The 21,227-nt window shown below is 25.3% G+C and overlaps 1 long non-coding RNA gene across 1 annotated transcript in view; it reads right to left on the minus strand.

Moving 5' to 3' along the window:
- Positions 1-10,619, minus strand: part of LOC136084545 (uncharacterized) — a 17,048-nt gene extending 6,429 nt beyond the window's left edge. Inside the window, exons 1-3 of the long non-coding RNA XR_010640624.1 lie at positions 10,477-10,619; positions 7,605-7,785; positions 5,091-5,194 (exon numbers count right to left, since the gene is read on the minus strand). This is a non-coding gene — a long non-coding RNA (uncharacterized LOC136084545). The remainder of the gene's footprint in view (positions 1-5,090; positions 5,195-7,604; positions 7,786-10,476) is intronic.
- Between the last annotated feature and the right edge of the window lie 10,608 nt (positions 10,620-21,227).

Here is a 21,227-nt window from a genome sequence, read left to right on the forward strand (position 1 = left end):
TTTTTAGTAATTTTTTACAATAAAGTAATCGGTATTGTACTGTAGATAAAAGATCGTTGTTTCTTTATTTATTTTAAATTAAAACTCAACTTAATGGTACTTTGGAAGATCCTGTTTGTTGTTTTGGTATGTAATATTAAGGTAACTACGGAAACAATTTTCATGTAGAGTACATTGTACTATGTTTGAATTAAGTTTATTTCAATAATAAAGTAAAAAATCCTAATCACCACAAAATTAATTAAATCTATCTATTTTCGATATTTGTTGCAGTAATTTTTTTTTCTATTGTCTTACTAAGTATTTCAGCTCTAGTATCAGTGACCTTAATGCAACAAAAGATCATACTTATGTCCTTTTAATCCTACTTAAATTATATCGCTTCTTAACTTGTGCCTCTTTTTCTGTGTTTAGCTTGTTCGGAGCATTTCATAGTTCTTAATTTTTATAAGATTGGTTTTACTACCTTTTAGTACCAGTTTAATTACGAAATATGACTAGTAAATTTTTCTCTGCGTGGAGAAAGAAAGGCAAATAAATAGGGAAGTACAAGGCTTGTGTTTATATAAAAACAAAAGCGATACCTTTCAAAAATAATAGCAACTATTTGAAATATTTAAATAGGTATTTAACATTTATCAAGTAAATTTTCATTGAAGGTAGATTCTCGATACACGACGGGTTTAAATTAACAATAGGCTTGACCACTTCTATCAAAAGAAATCTAAATTTTTTTACATAAATCTTGGAGCCATTAACTAATTTACATGTAATATAAACATATAAACTTGGAATCTGGAAGAAGATTATAACAATCTTGTCACCAGAACTAATTTTAAAAAAACTTTAAAGAAATGTATAACCTTTTGTGTATCATATTGAATGTTTTTTTTATCGTGTTTTTTTTTTTTTTAAATATGACATAAAAATTAATAAATAGTATGAAAATTTCAGAAAATAAAAGTATAGAATGCAAAGAATGAGTTTTTAAAAGCGGAAAATTATTTTATGCAACATTTATTTATAGTTTTAGTACATAACAAATTTTATTTTACCTAGAATTTATTTATTTAAAGTCCTTTTGCTAATATATTGTAATTTGGAGGGTCTGAAGCATTAACCTGTGCATAAAATCTTTCACATTTTTCACATGGGATGTATGCAAGAATGAGACAAACGTGCAATTTTAAAGATAATTTAAAAAACAATTTATTACAAGTATTATTTGTTGTGTGTTGGGAAGATTAGGATTTATATCATGTGTTGGGAAGATTAGGATTTTCTTTTAAATAATTCAACGAAACTCAAAGATAATTTTATAATAATCCGCAAATTGTTTTTTTCGGGTTAATGCGGTAGTGGTGTAGTGGTAAAGCGCTCGCTTCATAAGCGAGAGGTTCCGAGTTCGATCCCCACCACGTCCCTGGTAGTACCACGCTCAACTTGTTTCTCGGCGCAGCGGCCTTGTTCGTCAAGGTTCGTGTTTCGGAGCTATAGAGTTGAGAGAGGGTTATAACCACTAATAAGTAGCCTCCTCATCTGTAGTGGCCTTCGGCCTTGAGGAGGTGAATAACAAAAAAAAAAAAAAATGCAACCACAATAAAACATTTCACTTTTGTTCTTTAACCTCGATCTTTATTCAATATCTTTGCCCTCATACAATAGATAAAAGAAATGAATCTTTTCAAATGTAAATAGTTTGGTTTTTCGAATTAACGAACTAATAAAGTTTTCAAGTTTATCAAAAATCTATGTTAGGTATTTATCTTATTCCCCATATAATTTTAGCCTCGTTATCTTTTAGCGAAGTAATTAATTGAAATTTTTTTCTAATTTAATTTGAAGTTGAAAAACATTTCTATTTCACAATATAATTAAAAATGTAATAAAGAAAAAAAGAATCTATATATTAGAAACCTTCAATTTCAAGTGTTTTAAATATCACGTCAAAATCAAAAATAAAATGTTTTACGATGCTTTATTTGAAATCGGCTTCATTCCTCTGATTATTAAACCAGCTAGAATCACTCAATAAACGACATCTCTTTTAAATAATATAATGACCAATGATTTATTTGATGAAACTTCAAAACGGCATAATTAAAAACAATATATCAGATCATTTTACATGCTAACAATAAAATATTGTTAGTATGTAAAATTATCTAAATTGACTATTCTAATAACAAAATATTTCACATAAAAACCAATATTATATTAAATGTATTTTTAATGACGCAAATTTAACATGGTTTAAAGAACAATTATATCTGGTACATTGGGAACATATTATTATTCTAGATAATGTAAACTTATCAAGAATAATTTGAAATATAGAAGCCAAGTTTCTCAAAAAATAAATTTTTTTACTTTAAGCCAAAAAACAAAAAAACCACAATGGATAACCAAGGAACTAAGCTAATCTTCAAACAACCAAGTGGGCACGGTACGGTTTAAAAACGTTTTTTAGACGATTTTATAACGTTTAAACCTAATAAAAACGTCCAAAGAACGTTTTAAAAACGTACTGTGCCCTCTGGGGATGAACAAATACTATATATTAAATATTTAAAATCAAAATCAGTGGTAAGTAAAACTATTTATAAAAATTACGCAAAATTATTTGAGCGACAAAGAAAGTCTCTTAAATATAAATAATATACTAGAAAAGTATAAAATAAATTCTAAACACACTTGGCAAATCATTAAAAAAAACAATGGTAGAAACAAAATAAACATTTTATTACTCAAAACCATTAAAATAAACGAAGAGTTCTCGGTTAAAAAAGAAAAAATGCTGAGCTAAATAAATATTTGTACCTGTCGGCCCAAACCTAGCGAAGAAAATTCATCCAGTTAACAATATTGAAAAGCATTTTTCTTTCTTTCTAACATCACAGCTTAATTCCTTTGAGCTAACTTTGATGAATTTAAATGTGCTTTTAAATTGCTCAAATCAAACAAAACCGTTGGCCCGTATGATAGCAATGGAAACATTGTTATTAATTAATAAGATGGTTTAAAAATATTATTTTTAGGATTTTATATACCAATATGAAAGAAGGAGTTTTAACTAATATTAGCAAATACCGTCCCATATCAATTCTCAAAAGTTTTAGAAAGAACTTTTTATAATAAAGTTTATAGTTACCTATCAAATAATAATCTCATATATAACAATCAATATACCTTGAAAAAAAGTTGATACTGAAAACTCAGTTATAACATGCACTATCTAAGTAATCACAAGCAATTTGTCTAAGTTGATTTAAATTAACTCAGAGTTTTGCTTGATATAAGATGTGAAGTACGCCACGGACCCTTACTCTTTCTTATATACATCAGCGATCTCTATAAATCCTTGAGCTTAATAACCATTTTGTTCGCTGTTTATATTGTTCTGTTTTTATCTCACAACGACTCAAATTCTTTATTTGAAAAAATTAACAATTAAATAGATAAAATATCTGATTGGTTCAATCTCTCAAAACAAACGTGATCTCAACGTGATGGTTTTTGCTGCACTTTCAATGTTGATTGATTTAAATTTCATTATTAAACAAAAGAAATGCAGGTTGTTAGCTAAAGCAGCAGTAATAGCAGACTGATGAAAGAAATTTTTGTAACAAAAATAGCAAATGTACTCGGCTAACCCCTCTAGGTAAGGATATAGAATGAATACTTTTAGGCTTTTGACATTCAACTTGCATGTTTATCTGATCCGGCTTACTGAATCCAGAGATCTTTTAAATATGTTCACCAAAAAAATAAAATAAGCTCCACTAGTTCTTAATAGTAACATCATAAGGAAATGTTTTACTTTCCAAGCACTCCATTGTTCATGTATTTACTTCAGGTACTCGTTGAAATAAAAAACCATTTTGATCATTCCAGTCCAACACTCTAAATTCTTTTATATTTTTATAAAGGTTATGAAATTCTTCCTTGAACCTTGCAAACAGCTGAACTCTTAGTGATTAATTCGGAGCACAAATAGTATTGAATGTTGCCTTTATCAAAAGCTCTGGAATAAAAATGAAGTCGGAATAGAGAACGACCAATTTGTTTCTCAAATGGAATTGCAATTTAATTATACGCTCCACTGTTTGCAGATACTGTTTCGTAAACAAGTGCAACAACAGATGCTTTTTATTGCCATTTATCAACTAGGTTTATCACTGAACAACGTTGCGTTTGACCAGATCCGTCGGCAATTTTATGAGTACTTAGCAATTTAAGAGGTGGTCCTGCATACAAAGCAAGTCGCTCTTCCTTTTTTCCAATAGCTTGCTTGAAAGTTTTTTTATCTCAATGAATTTCCAAAAAATTTGGTGAAATCCAAGTTTCTTTTATTAACTTTATAAGCTTCTTCAATTAAACTTACTAACGTTGGAGCATGATTTTGAACTATACAATTCTTGTGTCCTCCAGAGGTTTAAAAAATTAAAGCTTAATGTCTTCCTTAAATGCAATTTGACAATATTAGATTTATAATGGAACGAAAGTATAAAGAATATAATGTTTGAAAAGTATTGGAATGAGAGTAACTAAACTGAAATATGTTACGCAACATCTGATGTGTTTTGAAACAAATCTCTTGTGGGATAAGTACAACTAGTCGTAAATTAAAAATATTTTTTAGAATTATTCCTTACTGATTAACAAATAAATTGTGTGAACCCCACTAAAAAAGTGAAAAAAAAATTAAAGTTAAAGTAAAAAAATTACTTTAACTTTGAATGTTTTGAGCGAACTCTAAAAAAACGTTATAAATTCAAAGCTTCTAATATTTAGCGTTTTTAGATCAAATGTCATCACTAGAAAAAAAACCGGCTCAAATTTAAAATAAAGTTAAAAATGGACCACCTTAATGTTGCACGCCTTGTTAATTTTTGAGATCGTTTTACTCATGCAAAGCCTCTCTTAACATGAATGTTTTTAGTATGTACGAGTTGAATATTTTCAATGTTCTTTGTTTTATGTATAAATGTAAAAAAAATTTATCTGCTGAACTCTATCAAAATTTATTTACTTTAAAAGAAAAGAAGAAAAACAACTTTAGAACTGATAACTACTCGACAACTGCTTACCATACAAACTTTTAAAAATTTTGCATTTTTCTTGGTGAAATCTTTTCTGTGGATTAAAGTAATTGTAAAAAACTTGGATATTTTTATGAGATGATATCCATCCTCTAAACAAAAACAAAAAAATATTATATTTTTAATTGATGAAATATCTATGCTTTTATAAATTTAGATTTTTAAGTTTTTATTTACAGGTTCACGTACTTTTGCAGAAAACTGTTTTACGTACGTGTAGAGTTGCATAAAATTATTTCTTTCCAGTTGGTATTTATACTTTTTTATGAATAGTTTTTTTGCTATTGTCAACAGTACTTTTAATATTTTTGTGTGTACCCAAAAAACCGCTCTTGAATAATTAGTTGTACCTTTGCTGTCAATGAACTTGTGAAGTTGCAACTTGGCGTGACTTAATATTACTTGATCTGCATTAAATAAAAACAGTTACTGCTAACTAAGTCTCGGAAGAGATATCTGACGCATCACAAATATCTTAAACATAATACTCCAAAAACAACATTTCTATTTTTAAATAAACATTTTTCGGTGTTGCATGTGTTCTCAACTTTTACATTATTCGTTATTTATAACCTCTTGATTCTAAAGCAGTACTTGCAATGTTTTGAATTAGATTTACATTGTATTTTTTACGTTTTAAAAACAGATAACACTTTTAAAGGTTAAAATTTTTAGGAATTTATTAAAACTAACTTTGTGTTTAAATTTATTGTAAAATGCTAACCTTTAACTTGTAAAGTTATTTTAGTATTTAAGCAAATTCTGCAAACACTGATGAAGGGTAGAGCGGGGCTTATATAAACACTGATGAAGGGTAGAGCGGGGCATATAGAAACACTGATGAAGGGTAGAGCGGGGCATATAGAAACACTTAACAAACAAAGCTAGTTGCGAATAAAATAGTCATTGTAAACACTGATTTTTATAAGTTTTTTAAAATTCATTGATATAAGAAAACGAAAACACATAAAAACAATTTCTAAAAATAAAATCAAAACAGGACAATTAAAAAGCAGTTATTCCTTAATTGTAAAGCTTTAAAAATGATATAAAATGAGGGCTATCTATCATTTAAAAATCTTTAGACATTAATTTCTGAAGAAAAATTCAAACTAAAAAATATTTTTTTTGTGTTTTATTATAATTTACTCTTAATCAAAAAAACTTAAAAAATTGTTCTAAAAATTAAGTAAGGCAAAACTGGCATATATTATTAAATTGGTAACTTCTGGTAAATTTTAAAATAAACAAATATTCATTAATTGTAAAGCTTTAAAAATGATATAAAATGAGGGCTATCTATCATTTAAAAATCTTTAGACATTAATTTCTGAATAAAAATTCAAACTAAAAAATATTTTTTTTGTGTTTTATTATAATTTACTCTTAAACAAAAAAACTTAAAAATTGTTCTAAAAATTAAGTAAGGCAAAACTGGCATATATTATTAAATTGGTAACTTCTGGTAAATTTTAAAATAAACAAAAATTATAATAGACCACACAAATCACACAAAAAAGTACTGAAACTCTTTAGAAACATATTTAATTAGCTGGCTAATCTAGCAATATGCCAATGTAGAGCAAGTTTAAACATGCCATATGAAGCAGCAGATTTTCTAATTATAAGTTCCATTTTACTCACAGCTAAAACTGCATTACACTTTAATTTGGACAATTGGTCTTTCTTACATAATTTTTTACTATCGTTATTTAGATTAAAAAATATTAATAATCGAAGTTATAAAAATAATAATTTATTTTAATTTAGAACCAATATTACTTTTCGAAATAAGAATAATGATTTTTAAGATTAAAGATAAAAGATTAAAAATAAAGTTATCAAACTGTAAATAGCATCATAGAATGATCGTAATGTAGTCAATTATATAATTGACTTGTTGTTAATTATATAGTTGACCAGATTAGGATAACTAGATTTGCCCCTCATAAGTCATTTTACTGAAATTGATACTATTCAAAAAGTTCAAATAAAGATTTTTTTTAACCAGATTTTAAAAGAGAATAAAGAATTACGTCTGAAAATATCAACTTTTAATAAATAAAGCAAATTAGCAATAGTTCAAGATAAATATTTTGTCGTTGTATTGCTTAAGAAAATATGCAAATTTTATTTCTCTCAAACTTACCGATGTATTTTGGTACTTTTAATGAAGTTTAGTAATTCAAAAATTAAATTTTTTTTTTACAATAATGAAGCACAATATATAAAATGTTTTATCAAAAGCAATTAAAAACGAAATATTTTTAGCTGAAATATAAAGCTTAGAGCATATCTGTTCCAATATGCTCTACAGTCCCGATATGCCCTGATCTACCCTAATAATCAATGCACCTTTTTGAATTTTTTGAAATAGTGCCTGTATAGTTCTAGACGAACATCGTCTGATAAATTCTTTTCGTTCAGAAAACATGTTTTTAATAGGCTGAATGAATAATGGAGAATAAGGAGGTAGAAATATCAAAAATGCCAAGCACTTACATTTTCATCTTCAACAACCGTAGCACAGTGGTTTCGCGCTGGCCTCAGAAACTAGAGATCCGTGGTTCAACACCACATCTGGACAAGCTTAACAACGTTGGTCAGGAAGGAGGCGTGAGCTTCCTTTCAAATCCTCTTCTGCGGTGCTCTGTGATAACACCTGAAGGACTTCTTAGGGCATCTAAAATAATTAATTTAAAAAACAAAAAAGAAGAAAAAAAAACAAAATAAACCCAGCAACCTTTGAAAACAAAAAATAATATAATTTATTTAAAAACTTTGGCAAATATATAATTCTGGCATATATAAAATTTGCCGAATGGTTACACACGAGCAGTTAACACCTGAGGGAAGAAACGAAGTACATTAGAATAATTAAAAAACTGACATACATCACGCGTCTAAAACATGTTTTTACTATGTGTATACACAAACGGGTATATGTATTAGCTCTAAAATTAACAGGAAATAATGAAATCTTAAAACTTTATTAATTTATATTGTACGGTTTTCAATATCCATATTTAAACTATAGCTTTTATATTAATTTTATAATAACAAAATTGCACCATAACCCTAATACATTAATGTATTATTTACCTTGTGTTATATAAATGTATTGTTTCTTACAACTTACAGCTATTAATACAACTGAAAATACACTAGACAACGTAATATTCAAAAATTACATTGTTAGACAAAAAAATGCAATCTATTTATTGAAAAATCGGACAACATTTGTCTTCGGTGGTATATCATCAAAAAAAGACGATTTGAAAACAAACAAAGTTTGATGTTTTTTTAATAACTCTTTAAAATTCAACCAATCACTTTCAGAAAAAAATTAAGAGGGTACAGCTCTACAACTCAGTTTTATGATTCTGAAGCCGACGGGTAGTGAGGTCTCCGAAACTCTGTGGTAGAGCTCTGAGAGGCTGATTCCATCAACAACTGAAAAATATCAAAGTATTAACAGTGGCATGTTGCGCATGGATAGTGTCCCTGTTTGTACTTTTGGTGTGCATTGTCAAAGCCGCATTTGGAGCCCTTTGTTACGCCTAATGTTACGCTTAGGGTATATTAATAGTAATGAGGTAAATGCTTCGACTATTAAATTGTGTAATGAGTTCTATTTATGCTTTGAGTCAAGTTCTTAAAAAAATTTAAAATGACTAAAGTGCCAAAAACTATAAAACACAAAAACAATCCTCATCACCAAGTTCTCTAAACCTATCATTCACCAATATACGTGGTCTTCAAAGTAACTTTTCTTCTGTTGAGTCTTTTATCTTGCAAAGTTTACCAGACCTACTTGCTCATTGTGAAACTAATTTGAGTTCAACTGTCTCATCTTGTGTTCCAAACAAATAAATTAAAAAAAAAAAATTGATTACAAAAATAAAAAGTATGTATGCAACCATGAAAGGCCTCAGAATGGAAAAAAAAACATTATTGCTATTGTGTAAACATAATTTGTGTAGTGATTAAGTAACAAACATCTCCTCAGAGTCGCGTCAATTATTATTTTTCGTTTCTATGAGGGTAGGCATTTATAACTAGTTAATCCCGTCAAACAAACGTTATCGCCACTTATGCTTTACCCCGCGACTTATGCCTATTCCATACTGCAGTAAAAAAGGATCCTCTACAAATAGCCAAAACTCAACAACACCCAAATTTGTAAAACACTAATATTTTTTTGATGATATGATATAAAAAGTATTGATCTACTGCACAATATTAATAAAAATAAATAAATAAATCACTTACCATACCACCGGTAGAAAAAACTAAGCACAATAAATTAAAATTCAATTAAAAACGCCCGAAACAAAACTAAAACAATTAAAGAGTGCAAACAGAAAATAATTATAAATTTTTCCCTAAGACCATTTAAACCACATAGGTACTTCCAGCACAAATAAACCAAAAACAATCAAATGGCAATATACCCTATTAAAAAACCCTTTTAAAATTAAATAAAACACAATAGAGTCTTCAAAAAACTCGTACGCTGTCATAGATACTTCATTCGAATTTTGTTAACCAATCTAAAGTGTTAGAAAATGAAACAACCAGCGCAGCTTAAAATCATAACTAAAAAGCAAGTACTTTTATTACTTAATCACTACACAAAATATATATGGATACACGCCTATTCAATTACTGCAGTATGGAATAGGCGTAAGTCGCGGGGTAAAGCATAAGTGGTGATGACGTTTGTCTGACAGGATAAACTAGTTATAAGTGCTGATCCTCATCGAAACACCAGTAATAATAGACGCGATTCTGAGGAGATGTTTATTACTTAATCACTACGCAAATTATGTTTACACATTGGCACTAATATTTTTTGTTTTTTTTCCATTCCGAGGCCTTTCATTGCTGTATGCATACTTTTATTTTTGTAATCACTTTTTTGTTTTATTTTTTGTTTTAGTGACATATTTTTTGTATATTTTCGTTAATACTAGTGTTTATAAAACAATTTATTGTTTATTATTATTGGTAGTGCTGTTTAGGTGCATTGTCTGTCTTATTTATATTTTCAATATTTCTCTAATAATCTTTATTTTTTGTCTTGACAACTGTCAAAATATGGTTTGTTTGAAAAATAATTCTCCTTTATTCTAATGTACTTCGTTTCTTCCCTCAGGCTCGTGTGTGACCATTCGGCAAATTTTATATATGCCAGAATTATATATATGTCAAAGTTTTTAAATAAAATAGCTCCAACAGTTTCACTAACAGCTACTGTGCTAATACTAAATGTATAGAAAAAATCTTTTTTATATTAAATGCTCTTGTTTGCATTTCATATTTCAAAACTTCATATTTGTTCGTTGCACAACAACCAAAAATATTTTATTACCGTATATTTGTAGCTGGTTGCGAAGCCATCTTTTTAGTTAAAAAATCTCTTTTTCTAATTTGCCTTGAAAGAATAAATCGTATTTCATATTTGTTATTTCTGATAGTGAATTGCGTTTTAAATAAACTCAATCATTCTTACACGGTTTTGATTTTTGATTATTCGATTCGACATTGCTGTGTGTAAATATTGGCAATTGTATTTAAAATTTTATGATGAAGTTGATTGTATTGAAGAAACAAATATTTTGGATTGTAAAAATATATCATACTTCAGATAAAAATATTTGACATTAATTTATGATTTGATGACAATTTGTCATAGTTGGAATAATAAAAACGTGGAATTTTTTTTGGGAATTACACATAATAAATTGGTCAATAAAAGTTCAGGTTTTCCAACCTCATTTCCACATTTTATCATTCAAGTTCGACAGCGCTAAGAATACTTTAATTAACATAAAATAAAACAGTTATATTTTTTCTGAAATTGTTCAAGTACATGATGTTTTAGTTTGTATGCAAATTAAAATTAAAAAAAAAGATTCTTTGTTTAAAGTATTAAATTGCAAATATTTGCTTGTTAAAAATAAAAAAAACAAGTGGATTGTAATTGATTCTCTTCTTGAACACATAGTGATATACCTTAGCACGTGGCAAAAATAATTATAAAAATTTGTACTAGTAATGTTTAAAATTTAAGTGTCATTCAAAGAAGACAAAGTGTTAATGAGCCATTCTGCATAAATAGCTCTTTCATCAATAACGTCTTCAGAATATCTTCTTTTTGGAACTTTGCAAACACGTATAAAAAGTTTAACTAAAATTATTAATACATCTTGCTTTTGTAGAATGACTTACTGATATAGATTTTTGTTCAAAGAGTCTGTGTTTAATTTTCGCTAGAGTTATTTTTGTATTCTTTATTTTTTCTGGAGTCACCTTTTAATTGCCGTTTTATCGGGAAACCGCTATTATATTTTTAATAATTGGATAGATTGAAGTATGTTTAAATCCAAGAGTTTTTACAGAAGAATTTCTAATGGTAAAATTCCATATAAAATAAATTCAATTATCCTTGAACGTTTTTATTTTCTTTGAATTGGCAGTTCTGTTTATAAATAATGAAAATGGAATTTAAACTTATACTATGTACTATAGTTGTATTGAGAGAATAATATAAGGGATAATAAAAAGTATTTTTGTTTTTTAGATAAAGAGTTATCACACAAGTTTTTAGTCTGATGGCAATTTGTTTGGTAATTAAAAGTAGTCAATAATAGTTACAAAAATGACAATAAAACATTTATTATGGTAACTTGAGAAACTTAATATCCACAAAATTAAGTTATCATTATATATTTTACGTTTATCCAAAAAGTTATTTTAGAAACTACATTTAAGATTTCAGTAACCGCTTTAAATGTTTTAGTAATAAAAAAATAATTTTATTTTATTATTAGTTTATTAAATACTCATTATTGTATTACAAAATTTTATTTATAACTTAGAAATTTTCATTTAAAATATAGTGTTTTTAATTTTTCAAAATGTAATCCAACAGTTTCAAAATTTAATGCAACAGTTTGAAAATGTACTGATATAATATTAAAATTAATTAACGCATAGTCAAAATGACGTGATACGATGTCAAAATTAGGTGGGAAATCCTGTATAAGATATAGTTTTTATATATTGCATTAGATTGTAATCATCAAGATGATTAAAGTATAAATGGTTTCCATTCCATTCTAGTTTTCAAATTAGTTTGTGGCTTTTCTAATGAACGAATGTGTTTTTGCAGGGTGGTAAAAAGCAAAAAAATAAATAAAATAAAATAATATATACAAATATGAGAGTAACATTAATGGAAATAAAAACGTTGTTCAAGGATATATTTGATGAATTAAAAAAAAAAAAACGGAATCAGTAATGAAAAAATAAGAAATAAGTTTTACAAATATAATAAGTGCAAACACAAAGATGACAAACATAGCGAACAGTTTAATTTGAAAAAGATATAACTGACAATGATCAAAAAATCAAACAGGTTGAATCTGAAATAAATGAAGTAAAAGAAAGTTTGAATTTTCATGAAGTTCTTTTTGTAAAGATAATAAAAAATAATCTTGTTTCTTAGACAAAGAGAATTTTCTTGCCATTGAATTAAAAATGATCCTAAGGAAAATATGGATAATAAGAAGTTAAGAGAGATGGAAGACAGATCCAGAAGGAACAATTTACGTATTAACGGAAAAAAAGAATCAGAAAATGAAACTTTGAATGCAAGTGAAATAAAAGATAAAAAATTATTCAATGAGTATTTTGGTTTAAAGGATATAAAAGTTGAACGAGCGCACCGAGCTGAAGTTAGATATAATATTAAAACGAGAAGCAAAGTTTTGAAGGTTTTATATTATAAAGAAAAAAATTGAAATCTTAAAAAAATCTATTATGTAAAAGGGTAAAAATATTTTTGTCAACTACGACTTTTGTGCTAAAAAAAATCAAATAAAAAAGAGTTTAACAAAAATAATAAAAGTAGCAATATAGTAAATTTGCATACATATCCTATGATAAATTAGTTATTCGAGATTTCAAAAAAATGCACGAAAAAGACAACTATATCGCAGGAGTTAAAACAGATTAGCGAGGTAAGTAAGAATTTGGTGTCGTTTATATTTGAGTATTTTATTATTTAAAACTATTTTTCTTAATATGTATTTTTTCCTAATATTTATAAATATTATGTAGATATATCTACATTTTTATGGATGCTTTAAACAACAAAGACTTTGAAAAACTTTCGTTTGATTCTTTTCAAAATGACTTTTTAAACAATTTTTCTTATGAAAACCAAAACATTTTTTTACGAAAACTAAAATGAATTTACTGAATGCACCTTATATTTTCCCTATGATTTTAAAACAAGAAATCAATCTAATATAATTTCTAAATTGCACATCAATATACGAAGCATTCAACATAATTTCGAAAAGTTTAAAGTATTTTTAAATATTATATATAACAGGTTTGGTGTCATAGCTTTAACAGAGACATTATACGATTCAGAAAATTTTATTGAATCTAATTCAAATTTTACCTTACCAAATTACCGCTTAATTAGTAACCACGAGGAAATGGTAAAAAGGCGGAGGACTTTGTTTTTACATTTTATAATTATTTATTTACGATTGAAAAGCAATTTCAATGATCAACAATTGAAAACATTAGTGAAAAATTTAAAAACAACGTTATTGTAGTGTATTCTGGCCTCCAAGTGGTACTGTAAAGGTTTTATTTGTAATATAATAATTAACAATAATAGTAAAAAATTATGCATTATTGGTAATATAAATATAAACTCAACAACAAACAAGAATTGAACAACTAACAAGAATTCCACAACAAACAAGAACTTTTAAGACAGACATTTGCAACCACTTTCCTATCTAAACTAAAATTAATCCCCTTAAAATAACTCCAGTGGGCACAAGAACGTTTTGCGAACGTTTTTTAATGGTCCCGTAAAAAATGCTTTTTATTGGTATTTTAAACGTCCATATGAAACGGTGACCGGATGTTTTTTTAAAAACGTTTTTTCAAAGTTTCTTAAGGGTCCTACAAAAAAAATATAAATTTCACACAGAATATAAAAGGAACAATAGAAAAGACATACGCACCACATTTATTAAAACAATTACCTATAAATACTCTATACAATGCGTTTTTTTAAAATAATCTATTTCCATAAGTTTCAGCATTCTTAAACAATGCTATAACACATTTTGACATAATGTCATCTAAAATATTATTAGCAGAATAGACCTTAAAAAATCATAGAATAAATTTAGTTTGATCATATCTTACTCTATTTAGGAAAACTTTATACATAAATGTAAACAAGAATACAACAACAAATAAAACATTACTTTTATATTTAAAATTATTTCACTTTTATCAAAACTTGTTATATCATTTATTTTATCTTAAAAAAATAATGAATCTTAAAACTCAGTCTTTTCCTCCAGGATATTCACTGCAGATAAAAACTTGCCTAAGAAACAAAGGATCCGTGGTTAAAACCCCACCTCTAAAAAAGTTTTGCAACATCGATTAGGAAGGAGGCATGAACTTCCATTTAAATGCTTACCCGCGGCGCTCTGTGATCAGAACGTAAAGACTTCTTGGGGCGCCTTAAAAAAAAAGTTGTTGAAGAAGTGTTTCATGTATTATTAATTAACTTGTTAAAAATAAATACACATTTTTTGAACTTTTTGAAAAATAATTATCTGTTTTTATTTAGCATAAAATGATAAATAAAACAGATGAACTTACATTTGGCAAACTTTTGCACTGTAATATCAGGACTAGCTTCTCTGATAGAGCAAACAATTGTGTTACCTTGCACTTTTTGTTTTAAAATTGATATTAAAAAATGAATACATTTGTATTCATTTTTTAATATCAGTCTTTTATATAGGCTTACACTGAAGTATTCAATTAAGAATACTAGATATAAAACCAATTTTGAAAAGTTATAAGGAAGTTTACATACATGAGCTAAGTTTAAAAAAACAACCTGATTCTTTGAAGTCTTTGAAACACTTTATGCGTGCATCTTACATATTTTTAGTTCTTAAGTCAAGATTTAGGTTGCCAATATTTATATTTGCCATTCGTTATAAGATGAAACAAATATTTTTCTATTTTTTTATCTACAGTCTTATTCCTAACTTTTTTATAATCTATGGTTGTTACTACTGAATAAAGTCTCCTGTTCAAGAAAAAAAGAATCATAGTTCAATATTATGTATACAAAGTTATTTCTACTAGAAATTCTACTTGTATAGTTGGTATTAATAAATAATAATGAATAAAAAAATGATAAATGATATAAATAAATAAATTGATGTAGAACAAATGCTAGGTGAAGTAGAAAAAATATAGATAAAGCTTTATACATTCATTAAAAGAATTTTTTATGAAATGTTTCTCACCTAAACTTATTTTGTTTTCGGTTACGATCATTTCATTGTAACTACACTGGCATCTTTGTTACTCGAATTAAAAATGTTAGTTTAATTTTTTCTGTATGACGAAAATTTTTTTTATATAAATATATACTATTTTTTTATGTAAAAAAAATAATATATATATATATATATTTATATATATATATTTATATGTATATATATATATATATATATATATATATATATATATATATATATATATATATATTATATATATATATGTATATAAATATTTATATATATATATATATATATATACACATTTATATATATAAATATATATATATATATATACATATATATATGTATATAAATATATATGTATCTATACATGTATATATATATTATATGTATATATATATGTATATATATATATACATATATATACATATATATATATATATATATAATATATATATATATATGTATATATGTATATATATATATGTATATATATGTATATATATATATATATAAATATATATATATATATATATATATATATATGTATATATATATATATGTATATATGTATATATATGTATATATATATATATATATTCATGTATATATATGTATTATATGTATATATATATATATATATATATATATATATATATATATATATATATATATATATATATATATATATATATATATGTATATATATGTATATATATATATATATATATATATATATACATATATATATATATATATATATATATATATATATATATATATATATATATATATATATATATGCACACACACAAACATTTATATAATTTTTCAATAAGTTTGCATATAAGTGACATACATATATTGATATGCATATGTGATATGCATATATGTGATTGCATATAAAAAAGAAACAAACTGTTTTTTGAATTTGAAGTTTTTTAAATAAGTAGAACCCAAAGACTTTAAAGTTTTGAAATAAATTTTAACGAATGTATAACTCATTTCTATTATACTTAAGTCGAGATATAGTTCTTCAAGTTTTTATAATCAATAATTGTTATTACTGAGTAATTAATTTGTAACAATCATTAATTATAAAAAAACTTAGTTTTCAAATCAACCATACCTAGGTATATGTATGTACCAAAGTCAAAAAATATTTAATACGTTTAAAAAGTCTTTAATAAGAAGAACGTTTATCAAACTTTTATCATTTAAACAGTATTTCATCAACACTGTGTATCTATTGAGTTTTTATATTAAAGATATCAATAAAGTTTAATGATAAAAAAACACAGTGTTAAACGAAAATCGAAATGTTTGATAAGTGATTTTATACTAACTTGCTGTTGGTTTGTTCTCTTAAGAATATGGAGCTTTCTGTTTTGAAAATAGATGTAAAATTATTTATATATGCATATATATATATATATATATATATATATATATATATATATATATATATATATATATATATATATATATATATATATATATATATATATATATTTATATATACTATATATATATATATATATATATATATATATATATATATATATACATATATATACATATATATATATATATATATATATATATATATATATATACATATATACATATATACATATATATATAATATATATATATATATATATATATATATATATATATATATATATATATATATATATATATATATATATATATATATATATATATATATATATATATATATATATATATATATATATATATATATATATATATATATTAGGGTGGAGTGAATTTTAGATTTTTTACAATTCGTTTAGCCTGGGTGTGCAAAAGTTGTGTATTCATTTCAGAAATACTCTGGAAAAATATCAATGCTCTCGGAAATTATCTTGAGGTTCCTCAAGACCTTTAAAATTTTAATGGGTCCCTAATATTATGTAAAAAAAAGTTTTTCAAAAGTATGTCATGTTGGGTCTCAAAAGAAGCAAAATTTTATAAAAATTTTAAAAATAACAATTATTTAGAAAAAAAAAATTGTTATTTTATAGTTTATTGCAGAAAAAATGACCTTTTAAACTAAAAATGAAAAAAGTTTATTTTTTTAATTATAATTTCAAATAAATCTTAAATAATAATTTTTTTATAAAATAATTTTTATTTTTGAAATTTTTATTAAATTTTGCTTCTTTTGAGACCCAACATGACATACTTTTGAAACTTTTTTTTTTACATAATATTAGGGACCCATTAAAATTTTAAAGGTCTTGAGGCACCTCAAGATAATTTCCTAGAGCATTGATATTTTTCCAGAGTGTTACTGAAATGAATAGACAACTTTTGCACACCAAGGCTAAACGAATTGTAAAAAAAATTAAAATTCACTCCACCCTAATATATATATATATATATATATATATATATATATATATATATATATATATATATATATATATATATATATATATATATATATATATATATATATATATATATATAAACGTAAGTGTATATATATAAATAGAGAACATGGTCTATTCTCAAATCAGTACCCCCCTACTTGAATTTTTCCAAAAGATGCCCACTATGTCTGTATGAGAAATTTACTATTATATCATATCCAAAACCTGAAAACTGTTAAATAAGAGAACCGAAATTATATCAAAGTGCCGCCACAAAAATAAATTCTTATTAAAAATTTACAAAACTCGCTACAAACCTGACTAACAATTATAAATAAAAATAACTATACTTATCTGCTCCATATCTCTTGGCTAACTAATAACTTACTCACATACACAGCTTTTGTAATATATTTCATAATACTATGTATATTTTTATATCAATTTTAATTCTTATTTTTATTTTATTATTTTTTAATACACAAATAATACACATTAACAAATAAAAAATATTTTAACAACATTAAACATAAAACTATTTCACAATTATGAGCCAACTAAAAACAAATTAATAATATTATTAACCTAACTACTAATCAATTTCCGTCCCGTAACGATTTAAAATACAAATATAAACCGTAACGTTTATATTTGTATTTTAGATAAATGTAAACAAATCGTAGCAAAATTAAACTTTTACTACTTGCCTGATGATTGTGAAAGCACATGAAACTCAGAGTTGCAATAATAAATTATATTATAAACATTAGCATTTAGCTAATTCCTGGTATTGCGGGTAACAGTGACATATATTATATATATATATATATATATATATATATATATATATATATATATATATATATATATATATATATATATATTGCATTTATGCATGACTATATAACTTAGAAAGAAACTCATTAAGAACTTATGAATATATAATTTAAGAATTACAGTCGTAAAAGTTCGTTAAAAAACTTGAAAATACTCCATATTTTCAAGTAAAGTTGCACATGCGCAGTTCGCCGTTTATAGCTTGGAAAAAACGTTTTTTAAAGGTTTGTTTAAGGTCCCGTGGAGTATTTAATCAAATGATAAAATTTTTTTTGTTTAAACGTTTTTTGAACGTTTTTTGAACGTTTCACTTATACAAACGTCGCTCAAGCGACCATTAAACGTTTACCAAAGGTTTGAAAATCGTATTTGTGCCCACTGGGACCTTAAAATAACGCCTCAGAAGATAAAAAACGTTAAAAAACGCAATCTATCTATGTTAAATTCTAACTAGCAGAAAGCAACCTGTTATACAGATAACTAATTTATAGTAGCTGTTTTCCACAATTTAAAGTTGCGAAACCTTAACTAATACCCTTTTAGAAAACCGCGTTCAATTTGAAAATATTAACCATCTGTAAAATTAGCATAAAAAGTATGAGGAGGCTAAATAATTTAGCAATTTATTGACACTATTTAATTAACTTACAACTGACATAAGTCATATCAATGTAAGACAGAACCATTTTCTTCGACATTCCTTAGTTCAACAGAATACGTTTTTAGTTACTGACACAAAATAATAACACTTCATCATGCTTTAAATTCACGAAAAACTAAAACTAAATTCTTGTTGTATTTTATATAACATGAACTTTAATTAATTATTAAGATTAATATGAAGTTAACTTATATTATACTGGAGCTATTGATTTTTTAATATCCCCTTAATTCATTTTTCTTTAAAAAAGAAAATTATCTTAAAAATGTTAAATGCGCACAACTAAATAAATTTATCAAAAATAACTACGTTTGTTATAAATAACTAAGCAATTGAGTACATATATGTTTCAAAAAAAAAAAGTTCAATTTACAATCAAACATATGTATAACAAATTTAAAAGAGTATGTATACTTTGATGATTTATATTTCATTTATGCGTCATATGACAAACCTAAAATAAAAATTGTAACAGATAAGTAGACAAAAGAAAAAAATAACAAACAAACTGAAAAACAATTTACCTGCTATTTGGTAATATGTTGTCATACTTCAGTTGCTGTCATGATGCAGCTTGTCAGTGTTGTTTAATGACGTTATTTCATGTTGGCTTTTAGTAAACTTTAGTTGAATTTAAAAAACATGACAATAGATTGAATATTTTATTTAAAAAGCAAAATGGAATTCCTTCAAGGAGCCAAACTAAACATTAAAGATAAAAAATCAAATTGAGATTTAAATAAATTACATTTATATAGCTAAATATAGGGTTAGGACTATTGTAATTGTAATTGTAAAAATTAAATACAATTACACATTATAATACAATAATGTTGTATTGTAATATTAGAGAAACAATAGAAATTTTTTATTTTGGTATTGTATTGCTGTGATGAAAAACAATTACAATAAGTATTATATTGTTTTTTTTCTAACAATACAATAAAATTCGATAACTATTGCATGGTTTTGATGAAAACAATTACAATAACTATTGTAGTGTATTACTTTACATTCAAGTAGAAAAGCTAACGTATTTTAACGTACTTATATTCGTCTTTGACGAACTTACTAAATTTTTCATATTTAGATTTCGCGTCACCTATCTTGTTATGTATTTCTAAGCTCTAAATGGCCGCAAAATGTCTGTCTGATGATAGCCTTACTATTATGAAAAATAACATTCATAAATTATTTTATTCAGCCCTTTTATTTTTTCCTCATGATTTCAATGTTGCAAAGAAACTTAAAATATATGAAAACTTTAGTAACACAATCAGTTAAACATAATAATTCTTCTTAAATAAAAATGTTAATGTCTTAAAAATTTAACAGCCAACATAAAAAAGTTAATGATGATTAAACGAAGAGCCAAAAGGAGATTTTTCTTGATGCGTTTAAGGCCTGAAAATAAAACAAAATGTTAACCGTACTACTTTTAACAATATCTTCATATTCATTATTTTTCCAAACATCGCACACTTTTTCTTACAAAGATTTTAATTGCTAAAAGTTATACTAGAATGAGTTGTGTTTATAAGATTTTGGTATAAGAATAAGACTATTAGATGTTTAAATATTTCCATCGAATAAATACCTGCACCTTAAAGTTGCCTTTGTTTGAATTCAGGGTGATGTGTAATCATCATTATCATCAAAACTCTGACTTGAACCACTGTAGACCTGATTAAGTTGATCTTCATCGTCTCCTGAATCAATTTCTTCAAATTGGCTATGAGATGCATTGCGCTTAACTGGAGTTGAGATTCTGCTCGAGGTGGCAGAAGACATGGAACTGTTCACTGATGCTGATCAGACTTAGATGGACCTTCAAGTTGACCTGAATAACATTGTT

Source organism: Hydra vulgaris, chromosome 09, assembly GCF_038396675.1.
Source record: "Hydra vulgaris chromosome 09, alternate assembly HydraT2T_AEP".
NCBI classification, from domain to species: Eukaryota; Metazoa; Cnidaria; class Hydrozoa; order Anthoathecata; family Hydridae; genus Hydra; species Hydra vulgaris.